General features: G+C 41.9%; 1 protein-coding gene across 2 annotated transcripts in view; it reads right to left on the reverse strand.

Annotated features, from left to right (window-relative positions):
• Positions 1-12,123, reverse strand: part of BRD1 (bromodomain containing 1) — a 106,161-nt gene that overhangs the window by 27,264 nt on the left and 66,774 nt on the right. The window lies entirely within an intron of this gene.

Here is a 12,123-nt window from a genome sequence, read left to right on the forward strand (position 1 = left end):
TAAAATAGAGCACACAGAGTCACTTTAAACTTACAACCTAACATTTTCACAATGGTTTTGAGCAAAAAAGGCTGGTGAGTGATTATGTTTACCTACTATAGCTGAATGGGAACGAACTTATATTAACATGACTCATAAAAAAATACAACAGTCTGGCTAGGAAAAATAAATGCCTAAAAGAAGGGCTCAAATAGATATGGGAAAAAAAGCAACACTAGGGTTCCCTTCATTGCTGGATATCAGTGAAGGCCAAGCCTCTGGTCACAATTTCTGCTGAAGCAGTGGACCAGCCAAACGCTAAGCCTCCCTTTTCAGTAGAGATCACATTGATCATAACTCTAAGCCTTCACATACACTCACAGCCACTTTATTATTAGATACACCTTACTAGTATGGGGTTGGACCCCCTTTTGCCTTCAGAACTGCCTTAAGGCTCCATGCACACTGGACGTTAAACTAACGCTATAAAAATGGCAGTAGCTTTGCAGAGTCTTAATGTTTTTTTAAAGTTTTTTAGCGTTTTCCCGCGCTAGCGGTCTTTAGCTTTTTTTTTTTTTCAATGGATCAAAAATTATTAAAACGATGGTGAACCACGTTTGAGTGTTTGGCATTTTTGGGGTCAGAAAAACGACTCCTGAACGCGATTTTATGGCATTCAGAAAACAGCCCATGAACTCCATTGCTGATAAACATCCAAAAACGTCCATGTGTGCATGGGATAACAGAGGGGAGTTTATGGGCGGTTAAAAAAAAAACAAACAAAAAAAAAAAACGCCCAAACTCCCCAAAACAGCCGTTTATGAGCTTCAGTGTGCATGGAGCCTTATAATTCATGGCACAGATTTAACAAAGTGTTGGAAACCCTCCTCAGAGATTTTGGTCCATATTGGCAGCATTGATAGCATCACGCAGTTGCAGATTTGTCGGCTGCACAGCCATAATGCAAATCTCCAGTATCACCACATCCCAAAGGTGCTCGATTGGATTGAGATCATGTGATGTTCAAGAAGAGGATTTGAGCTTTGCGACATGGTGTATTATCCTGCTGGAAGTAGCCATCAGAAGATGGGTACACTGTAGTCCTAAAGGGATGGACATGTCAGCAACAATACTCAGGTAGGCTGTGGCATTTAAACGATGCTCAATTGGTACTAAGGGGCCCAAAAGTGTGCCAAGAAAACATCCCCCACACCATTAAACCACCACGAGACTCAGACCAGGCAATTTTTTCCAATCTTCTATTGTCCAATTTTGGTGAACCTGTGCGAATTGTAGTTTTGGTTTCCTGTTCTTAGCTGACAGGAGTGGCACCCAGTGTGGTCTTCTGCTACTGTAACCCATCTGCTCCAAGGTTTGATATGTTGTGCATTCAGAGATGGTATTCGGCATGCCATGGTTGTAACAAGTGGTTGCGTTACTGTTGCCTTCCTATCATCTCTCAAACCAGTCTGCCCATCTTCCTCTGACAAGGCATTTTCCTCCACACAATTGCTGCTCACTAAATATTCTCTTTTTTTGGGCCAGTCTCTGTAAACCCTAGAGGTGGTTGTGCATAAAAATCCCATTAGATCAGCAGTTTTTGAAGTCTGGCACCAACAACCATGCCACGTTCAAAGTCAAGTAAATCTCCCCCCATTATGATGCGCGGTTTGAACTTCAACAAGTCATCTTCACCACTTCTAAATACCTAAATGCATTAAGTTTCTGCCTTGTCATTGGCTGATTAGCAATTTGTTTTACCAATTGAACAGGTGCACCTAAGTGGCCGGTAAGTGTATGTGTATATCACAATGGAAGAAGTATAGTGTATCATTTCCTCCATAAAACGGCAAGAGCTTCGGCACCTTCATTACCACCCTATATAAATTAACAGATTTTTCTTTATATTTGGGTACAGGCTTAATATCTGTATAAAATGTCCTCAAAACTTTAAATAAATGTGGGGGGGGGATTTTCACTCCTACCTTGCAACCAGACTGTCTTCTTGGATAACGAAGAAGCTGCACAACACCAATGTGGCTGGGATATTAGAAAATCACGAGTATGCACTACTGTCCATCAGCCAGGAGAAAATAAATCCGCAATCTTCCTCCCCAAGATTTCAACATGAACAGGCTTCTGCTGTCACAGAAAAAGATCACTGCATACCCTAGCCAAAAATTGCCTCACCAGAAAAAACATTTATTGTTCATTACTACCTTTACTGTATATCGAAGCTAAGGTCAAAACTTTTTTTTTTTCTAGCTTTAGGTAATAGGAGGAAGGGTAAAACCTCTGCCAGGTATTCATTTTGGTCTGTTTTCCCGCTGGGGATGTTTACCCTACGTGGTCTGCTGACGGCTAACAGCTGAACAGAAGATGGGAAATCAAAATTTAGTCGTCACCAGCGAAGAAGGTGATGACAAATATTTCGGCAGGGACATCAGAACCAGTGGCAACTATCTAAAAGGAGACTTAATCTCCTAGAGAACAGGAATTGAGTAAAAATAGAGTAAAAAATAAATAAATAAAAATCACCATCAAGAAAAAAATGTTTTGGTGTTAGATTTTAAGAAAAAAAAATGGACAATTAACTTTAAACTGCAGCATATATAGGAGGTAAAAAGATTCTTAGGACCTATAATTACATGATAATTGGGTTACTGCATAAAGTAATAATGCAGTTGGAAAATTAGCAATCCTGTTACTGGTGACAACTTGCCAGTGACAAAATCAATATGCAGGTCTAAAGAAGTTAAACAAGTGCCTCTATGTGTCGCTCTACATTTTGCGGTATTTCCGGTAAAGGGGCCTCATTCATCCAGTTTGTACATGCATAACATTTCACACACCCTCATTAATCTAATCTAATACTCCACATAGCTAAAGCCTGTAAATATAGTCACTTACTTTAATTCTTACAAGCTAATTATTTTACAAAAATATTTAGCTTCAATCGGGATGAGACAAGAAGCAATGGGCATTGAAAAATAAAGGAGTTTTTTTTCTAGGTACAGAATTCTACCCATCCCATATAGCAAAATAAAAAAAAATAAGTAGGAGCATATCCTACACCAGACAGTTTGATTTTCTAACCACAGCTTTCAAAGTCTGATGATGACAGTCTGATTTTAAACACACGGTACAGAAATTTCCATAACATTTCACCAATTAGTGAGTAAACTCTACTTACCTTTTCTTTTATGGCTTGCCGTTCTAAAACTAGTGTGCTGGCTACTTACAAGTAAAAATACTAATATGGATAACTCCATAAAGCTTTTTTAAATGGTAGGACCACACAGCTGTCTGGCTAATCAAAAATTATGAATTATAAAAACAGCTACAGATTTAAAGTAGTATTAAACCCAAAATAAAAAATGTAATATATTGCAGCTTACCAATCATTAGATGTGGTGGTTGCATCAGTTTTCTTTTCTTTGGCTTTTTCCCCCTGTGTTCAACTGGTGATCTGGCCAGTGACACCTCCTGCATTAGTAAGACACAACTCTGGAGGAATGAGCACAGAAGTCACAGTAGGTACAGCCTGGTACACACAGGTAGATATTTTTTCGTTCAACCCAGCGGGCTGAAAAAGAAAAAAAAAAACCTGGGGAGCTTGCTGTACCAACATTGCATAGTTAGTACAGCAATCTCCCCCTCTCAATCTCCCCACTGTGTCATTGTGTTCGGACAGGGTTCCCCTCCACCACCAAAGCACACTGGTTAGCACACCATTGGCTGCAAATGCTGATTAGATGCCAACCGGCTGCTAGTTTTCCAGCATGCCTGTTCGACGGAAGCGAGACATTAGGCCAGCTTCTGTCGACAGGCTGCTGAACTCACAGGCCAAATGTCTCCCCATGCGTACCAGCCTTTAGAGGTTCTAGCACATTGTTTAACCATTTTTCAGTCAAGGAACCCTTTAAAAATAATAGACAGTCTCAAGGCACCCCCATTCTAAAATGTAAAAGCTATTCTAAATAGTTTTACTTAACGTAGCAACATCCGCAAGTCCAAGTAGGAGACCCAACGTTAGAGGCGATTTATTCTTCCAAAGCAAAAACACTTTTGCAAACTGGTTCTGACTAGTATTCCAATGTTTCTCTTCCCCCTCAGTTTTTCTCCATATAATGTGACCCCAACGCTGATGGAGAGGGGCGGGGTCAAACAAGGATGCTATGCAGGCAACTGACATTCTCCTTATCAACTGCTGTTGCTATTGGTCATTAGGACACTGGCAGCTAGAAGGTTGTAATAGTGCACAATGAAAACCTGTGACTTAGTGTAAATAAAAAGGCAGGCTTCATTCACATGCTAGCTTGTATAACATTTTTTGGGCAAATTTTAGGCATTTTGCCAAGGCACCCCTGAAGAAACCTCAGGGTCCCCTGGTTGAAAAAGGCTGTTCTAGCAGATTTAAACACACTAATTGAAGCCAAACTTCAGATCACACTGATCAGTTAGAGCAAGAGTTTTGGGGGATTTTTAATTTTTTGTCTAATCAATGTAAACTGATACATTCTGCTAGAGAGCTTGAGCTTTTGAAAAACAGACTTGCTTGCTGAATCACCAGATGAAAATAGAAGACAGCCTAAAAAAGAAAACTAATGCAACCATCACATCTAAGAATTAGTAAGCTACAATATATATGTTTTGGTTTAATGAAACAAATACATTAAAGTTCCTTCAAAAAACAAAACACAACTAGCTTTATGTATCTAAATCTGACATTTCAGTATTTTGTAAACTACTGTAGAGAAGTACACAACACTGGAAGAGGGAGGGGCAGTACCAGGTTTGTTCCGTTTATGTGCAAAGGTGTGATCCTAGTCTGCGGCTTCACTGTCACTGTCCAATCACAGGCTGGCACCACAAGGGTTAACAAGTTGCATTGCTTAAAGTGTATTTCCATTTTTGCAGCCAAATTGGGATAACCGCTACTTTAGCATAACCTAACCTAAAATATTTAAAGTGTGCTGGTTATCTTTTTATTTTCAATATTTTTTATTGAAAAAGATCAAAAAAAGTGTTACAGCGTAAGACATTGCAACAAGAATTACCACCATCCATGTCCAGATAGATCTTAAACATTTAGAATAATCTTACAAACAAGGGATGAGACCTTCGACTAGTATAGTGCTGATTATCTTTTTAACTGATTTTTGCTTGTTTTAAAATCCTTAATGTGGAAGGCAAATAAGCCAATTAAGCTTAAATCTACTCCAACTCCCATTCTAAGTTGATTCTACCTACTCTGCAAAAGGAAAGATGCACATACTCACCCATTTTGAAGTTGCTCTGGTCAACACAATCTCTCCAGAGCCAGCTTCAGTGAAAAGGAGAGATCACCAACAATGGTTGTAGAGCCCAGGGGATGACATCACCCAGAGGCTTACTATGGGTCATCCATTGTTGACTGTCCCATACACTAATCATGTGACCAGACCGGAGGGACTTCACAATGGGTAAAGTATAGACATCTTTCATTTTACTGGCAAAATAGACTGTACTTAAATAATTTATTAAAAAAAAAAAAAAACTAACAAGAAAGAACATGCGGATACAGAACGCCCCACAGGGTATTATACAAAGACAGTATAAGCTGTACATCACCCCATCCATTTTTTACACAACTGTAAGAACACTTTACTCAAAGTCTCCTAATGGGATAAAGTCAGAATGCTTGTCCACTGGGTAGGGGACCTCTGCATCCCGCACGGCTCCTTTAATTTTCACGGCATGAGCCGTCTTTTAAGGGATTGGTTAGGGGAATGAAGCCGGTTCTTCACCGGCCCTTAGAAGTCGTTATCCGACAAATCATCATCGGATAGGTCCAGAAACAGAAACAAAAAAAGTTGAAAGATAAAGAGGAGGAAGAGAGAAAAGGGGGGAGAAAGAAAAAAAAAAATAAGAGGGGAGGAGAGGGAAGTATATAGTCCAGTCACAGCTAATCCCCCAGGGAAATTTTACAGGTATTCCCCTCAAGGAGGTTCGTTCACCAGTTGTCCGTATTCCTCGAAATAGATAAACTTGTGCCAAAAGAACCATTTCTTGGAGAATTTCTTATTTAAAACTTTTTCCGTGGCCACCAATTCCTCCATCGCGTGTAAGTCCACTACTCTTTTCAACCATGTCACCACAGTCGGAGGCTGGGTCTGTTTCCAATACAATAGGATGCAGCCTTTTGCCGCCGCAAGCAAGAATGGCAATATAGATCTCCTGTAGTTCTTGGTGGGGATCTCATGGTGATGCAAAAGGAAGAACTCTGGGGACTCCGGCAACACCTGATCCGTGAACTTTTGGGCGATGCGATGGACCTCGGTTCAAAAGGGCCGCACCAACCTGCATGACCAGAAAACATGGAGGAGGGAACCCACCTCTTCTCCACATCTCCAACACAGGTCTGTGCTCTGGGGAAACATCTTGTGGATCCTTACTGGCGTGTAATACCACCGGGACAGCACTTTGTATCCCGCCTCTTGGCGTCTCGCACATATGGAAGTCTTATGAGAGAAAAAGATTATCCCCTAAACCTGGTTGACTGTGAATTAACCCCAGATCACGCTCCCACTTGTCAATGTAGGGGGGTCTGGCATCCGGCTGTGGGGACACCAGAAGCTGGTATCTTAGAGAAATCGCGCGTCTCAATGGAGACTGCTCCAAGCAGAGCAGTTCAAAAGGAGTTAGTTGCCTACCGAAAGCAGCTGGTGAGGGTAGTGAACTAATAAAATGAGACAGTTGGATCTTTTGCCAGAGAGTCCCCGCAGTGCCGGGTCATCTAAGATTTGTTGTCTATTTCTACATTGACCGTTGAAGAGATCATGCCTGGCCTGTGATCTCTCAGTTTCAGATATTGGAATCTGGGATCCCTAAGTCCCGGAGCGAAAGCCGGGTTGCCCACTACTGGGGTGAATGGAGAAGGGAGTGGTGCGAGAGACAGGTCTCGGAAAACTTTCCAAGCCGTGCGGATTGTCACCCCTAGTGTGGGAATAAGATAGTACCCGTTTTGGCAAAGGTTGTTGACACCAGGGCAGTTGGTCCAAACGGACCCCTGCTAAGGAATTTTCTATTTGTACTCATTGTTTCAGGGTAGCATGTCTGCTCCAGTCTAATATGTGGGTTAAATGGCAAGCTGTGTGGTAGAAGATGGCATCAGGGAGGGCAATGCCACTCAATTTTGGAAGTCAGAGTAATGTTTGTGCCAAACGTGGAGGCTTACCAGCCCATACAAAGTGAGTTATTACTCTTTACCGCTTTCAAGAAAGCGAGAGGAATTTGTATTGGAAGTGCCTGAAAATGATAAAAGGAGTCTGGGCATAATATTCATTTTCACTATGCTGCAACGTCCATACCAGGTAGAGACCAGGCTGCCATTCCTTCATATCTTTTTTTTATCGCTGTCAGGAGAGGGGGGAAGTTGAGAGGAAAAATATCCTGTCTTGCCAAGTAACCCGATACTCAAATATTTGATATGTGAAGTGGCCCACTTAAAAGGCAAGTCCAATCGGAGTAGTGTGTTTAAGGGGGATGGCAAATTAACATAGAGAGCTTCCGATTTCTGGTAGTTGATATGGTATTGAGATAGTCCCTCGTATGTCTTTAGTTCCTTAAGCAAATTCAGGATGGACACTAGGGGTTTTGTCAGGAAGAAGAGGAGATCATCCGCAAAAGCAGCGACTTTCGGGGATAGGTTGGCATCAAGGCCTTCGATGTCTGGGTTGTTTCTTATAGTCCTCAAAAAAGGTTCGAGGGTGAAAATAAAAATTAATTGTGACAGGGCACCCCTGTCTCGTTCCACTCATTATATTAAATGTTGACGAAAGATAGCCATTGACCTTGACCTGAGCTGAAGGGCATGAATATATGGCATATATCCAGCTCATCATGCGTTCTTTCAATCCTATGCATCTTAGGGTTTCAAATGGGAAAGGCCAGCTCACCCTATCGAACGCCTTTTCGGCGTCCGTCGAGAGGAGCAGCAGAGGGATCTTCCGTGTTTTTGCCGTCTGAATCAGATTGATTGCCTTCGTTGTGTTGTCCCGCGCCTCTCTCGTTGGAACAAAACCTACTTGGTCGGAATGAATCAGTAATGGGATCGAATTTATCAGTTGCATAGAAAGGATTTTCGTGAAAATTTTTAAGTCAACATTTAAACAGGGAAATCGGTCTATAATTTTGACAGAGTAATGGATCTTCCCCTTCTTTGGGTAAAACCGTAATGTGGGCTCTCAGTGTGTCTCTGGGAAGGGTCGTCCCCTCTCCTGCAGCATTATATGCAGATAGGAAATGCGGAATCAGCACTTCTCCAAAAGTTTTGTAGTATAAGGGGGAGTAGCCGTCCAGGCCCGGGGCCTTGCCTAGCTGCCTTTGTGTCATTGCCAATGTCACCTCGTCTGCTGAGATAGGTTTGCCAAGTTCGCTCAGCTCTTCTTCTGGAATCTGCGGGAGGCCCAATTTTCTTAGATATTCTTGAATGGTCTTTAGTTCCGCGGATCTATCTCTTTCCGTCTGCGGGGATGGGAGGTTGTACAAAGCCGTGTAATAGTCTCGGAAGAGAGCAGAAATCCCCTCCGTAGTGAATTTTGTGTGTCTCGTTTAGCATTTCTGGAATGTATGTGCGGGATCTCAATGCTCATGCCAGCATTTTGCCGCATTTATTGCTATGTTCGTAGAAGGTACGATGGCATTTAGAGATTATCTCCTTGGCCTTGAACAGTGCCAAGGAACGGAGCTGGTTTCACAAGGCGGTTAGTTCTGACAGGGCCTGGGATGCCAGAGATTTTTTATGAATAGTCTCGATTTCCCTAATTTTCGCTATAAGATCTACAGTTTGTTTGGCTCTCTTTCTTTCTTTATACGCGATCCTATTTTTACAATGATGCTTCTAATGTAGCTTTTGTGTGCTTCCCAAACTATTGTTGAGTGTACCTCTGGAGTCACATTAGTGGAAAAGTAGTGTCTTAATTCTCCCACTATCTCTGGAGATTGTGTCAAGGAGTCGTTAAGTCTCCATGTCCATTGCTTCCTGGTGGACCGTAGCAGGTCTACATCCACAAAGACCGATGCAAGGTCTGAAAACGTAATAGAAACGATCAAGGCAGAGGCAACCCTAGATAAGAGCGACTGTGGCACCATCAACGTGTCAATTCTGGTGTATGAATTATGGGGGCGTGAAAAAAACGTATAGTCCTTTTGGTTCGGGTGGAGGACTCTCCACACATCCACCAAGTGGAAAGCATGAAGATTTCCATTAAGGCGTCTCAGTGATGCGTAGGAGTTCTGTGATGTGTTTCTGGAGGAATCTAAAAGATTGTACTTAGTTTGAAGGAGAGTGTAGATGTAAGCCTAGTTAGGTTTTGACTTGGACATTAAAATGTCTGTAAACCTCTGACCTGAAATATGAAACAAGAATATCCTTCTAAAGTGCGTAATTGGTCTCAGTCCAGAGCACCAACTCATTTCTTTCTAATGTCCAATTTCTCTGCCATCTGCATGAGTCACTTCTAAAAAGTTTTCCTGACACCAAGAGGAAAAAAAAGTGAGGGAGCTCCAGCACAGAGCCTGCGATTGACAGTCTTAGCTCTGTTCCTGTGTATTTTGTAAAGGGGGTGTATCCCTTCCATCCAATCAGCTCTCCTTACTGTGCTCTGCAGAGTGTAAATTCAGTTTCCCATCTTTTAGAAGTTCAGACAAGCTGTATAAATGTTGTAATTTTTATAGACCTATGTAGGAGGATTTGTTTAATCTCTGGTTCACCTGAGGCTAGTCACTTCACTAGGTATATGTATGGGTTTACCACCACTTCAAGCTGGTCATAGATGGATCAAATATCAGTTGGTTCAGCAAGGGCTGAGAGTGATCCATCTATGACAGTTCCAGCTTGAGAGAAGTCAATCTAATGATCAGCTTCTCTCGAATGGGACTGTTGGAAAATTTTCTCATTCAACATATTTCGTTAGTTGGAAACATATTACAATGCTTGAGATATAAGCACAGTGGTCAAAAGTTTGGGTAGTTAAAACATACAAAAATATAATTCAGCTAAGCAGAGAAAAATTAATAGAAGGCTGAAAGAAAAAAAGAATATAGCCACTGGCTCAAGTCTTGAAAACAAAACAAGGTTGGGGCAGTGGGAATCCCCCTCGTAATTACAGATCTTTATATGCAGTGGTGAAGTATACAATAATACCAGCAATATTGGTAGATGGCAAACTGGGGGTCTGTTGGAAAATTTTCATTCGATCAGCACATGCAGCGCTGATCAATGTACTCATTCATTCATTCTTACTGTTAGAATACAATGGCACAGCAGGGAGGATTCCTTCATCCACCTCACTTATGTGGATGAGGGAACCTGTTGGTCTTTTTTGTCTGGCATGTTGCTAAAGCTGAAGTTTGGCTTTAAGCAATAAAGCGTGGTCAGCCTGGGATTGAACATCAAAAGGAGCAGCAGCATGAAGCACAATTGTATGTGAAATCCATGCTGGCATTGTTCCTTAAGGGGCAACGCTTAAGAGGCAATTGTTCTAGTGCACAGGAAGACAAAAGTATACTTCCTTTGGATTTTTAAATGTTTCAATAAAATGTATGGTGTTTTAAATACTGTGCAATGAGGATTCCTAAAGTGATTGTAAAGTCCCATGTATTACATACTTTGATTCTCTATGTTTTAAATTCCTGTTCAGTACAGCATGTGTGTTTTTTTAAATGATAATGCTAAATACCTTCTTTTCAGAGCCCTGTTGTCCCGTCATGGCACCATCCTCTGCTTCCCTTTATAAGTGAGTATAGCGGGGAGGCACTGCAATTTCCCTCTGAGTAATGCAAGCTAGCCACGTTTATGCACAGCGGGGATTTGCAAAGAAGGTATTTAGCATTATAATTTTAAGAAAACACTCCTGAACAGGGACCCAAAACAGAGAATCAAATAATACATGTTTTTCTTTACAAGCACTGGAGCAACTGCAGGGAATAAGTTTACACAGGTAAGAGGAGAGGGGAGGGTAAGGGAGGAGATCGGCTCTCACATAGACTACAGAACTGACAGGGAGGGGGAGATGCAGACACGCTGAGATAGCTGGATGATGGAGGCATGTAAACTGACCATGCTAACAGATCAGCAGCCATGATAAAATGTTGTCAGTTTATAGAGGGGAAGACAGGAAGAGGCAGGATCAAGCCAGGCATTGTAGAACATAGAAAGGGACAATTGACATGGCAAAAGCACTGTACTATATCTTGTACCTTAACCACTTAACGACCGGCCACTGTATATATACGTCATCACTTTAAAGATGGATATCTCGGTAATGGCAGCAGCTGCTGCCACAACTGAGGTATCCATCTTTGTGGCCGGCGTTTCTGTACACGATAATGGTGGTCTCTGCGGCGGGTTCGCCACGAGATCACCGTTATCGGCGGCGGGAGAGGTGCCACCCCCCCTCCTGCCGCTCTCCCGCGCCCTCCGCCGCTTACCGGAGCCGGCGGTAGCGGCGGAGGCGATCGGGTCCTTTCTGTGCCTGGGTAGAGACGAGTGAGGCCAAGATGGCGCCCACCCGTCTCTATACCATAGGACGGCCGGAGCGACGTCATTACGTTGGCTCCGCCCACTTCTCTTAAAGGCACAATTTTTTTGTGTTTTTTTTTTTGCATTTTAGTGTAAATATGAGATCTGAGGACTTTTTGACCCCAGATCTCATATTTAAGAGGACCTGCCATGCTTTTTTCTATTACAAGGGATGTTTACACTCCTTTTTTTTTTTTTTTTTTAAACAGTGAAAAAATAAATAAAATAAAGTAAAATAAATAATAATAAAAAAATTTTTTTAAAGCGCCCTGTCCCGACGAGCTCGCGCGCAGAAGCGAACGTATACGTGAGTAGCGCCCGCATATGAAAACGGTGGTCAAACCACACATGTGAGGTATTGTCACGACCGGAGCGAGAGCAATAATTCTAGCCCTAGACCTCCTCTGTAACGCAAAACATGCAACCTATATCAATTTACTTGGCGTAACATTATATTTCACAATATAAAAAAAAATTGGGCTAACTTTATTGTTGTCTTATTTTATTCAAAAAAGTGAATTTTTTCCAAAAAAAGTGCGCTTATAAGACCGCTGCGCAAATACGGTGCAAAAAAAAAG

This window comes from Aquarana catesbeiana, linkage group LG03 (genome assembly GCF_042186555.1).
Source record: "Aquarana catesbeiana isolate 2022-GZ linkage group LG03, ASM4218655v1, whole genome shotgun sequence".
Taxonomy (NCBI): domain Eukaryota; kingdom Metazoa; phylum Chordata; class Amphibia; order Anura; family Ranidae; genus Aquarana; species Aquarana catesbeiana.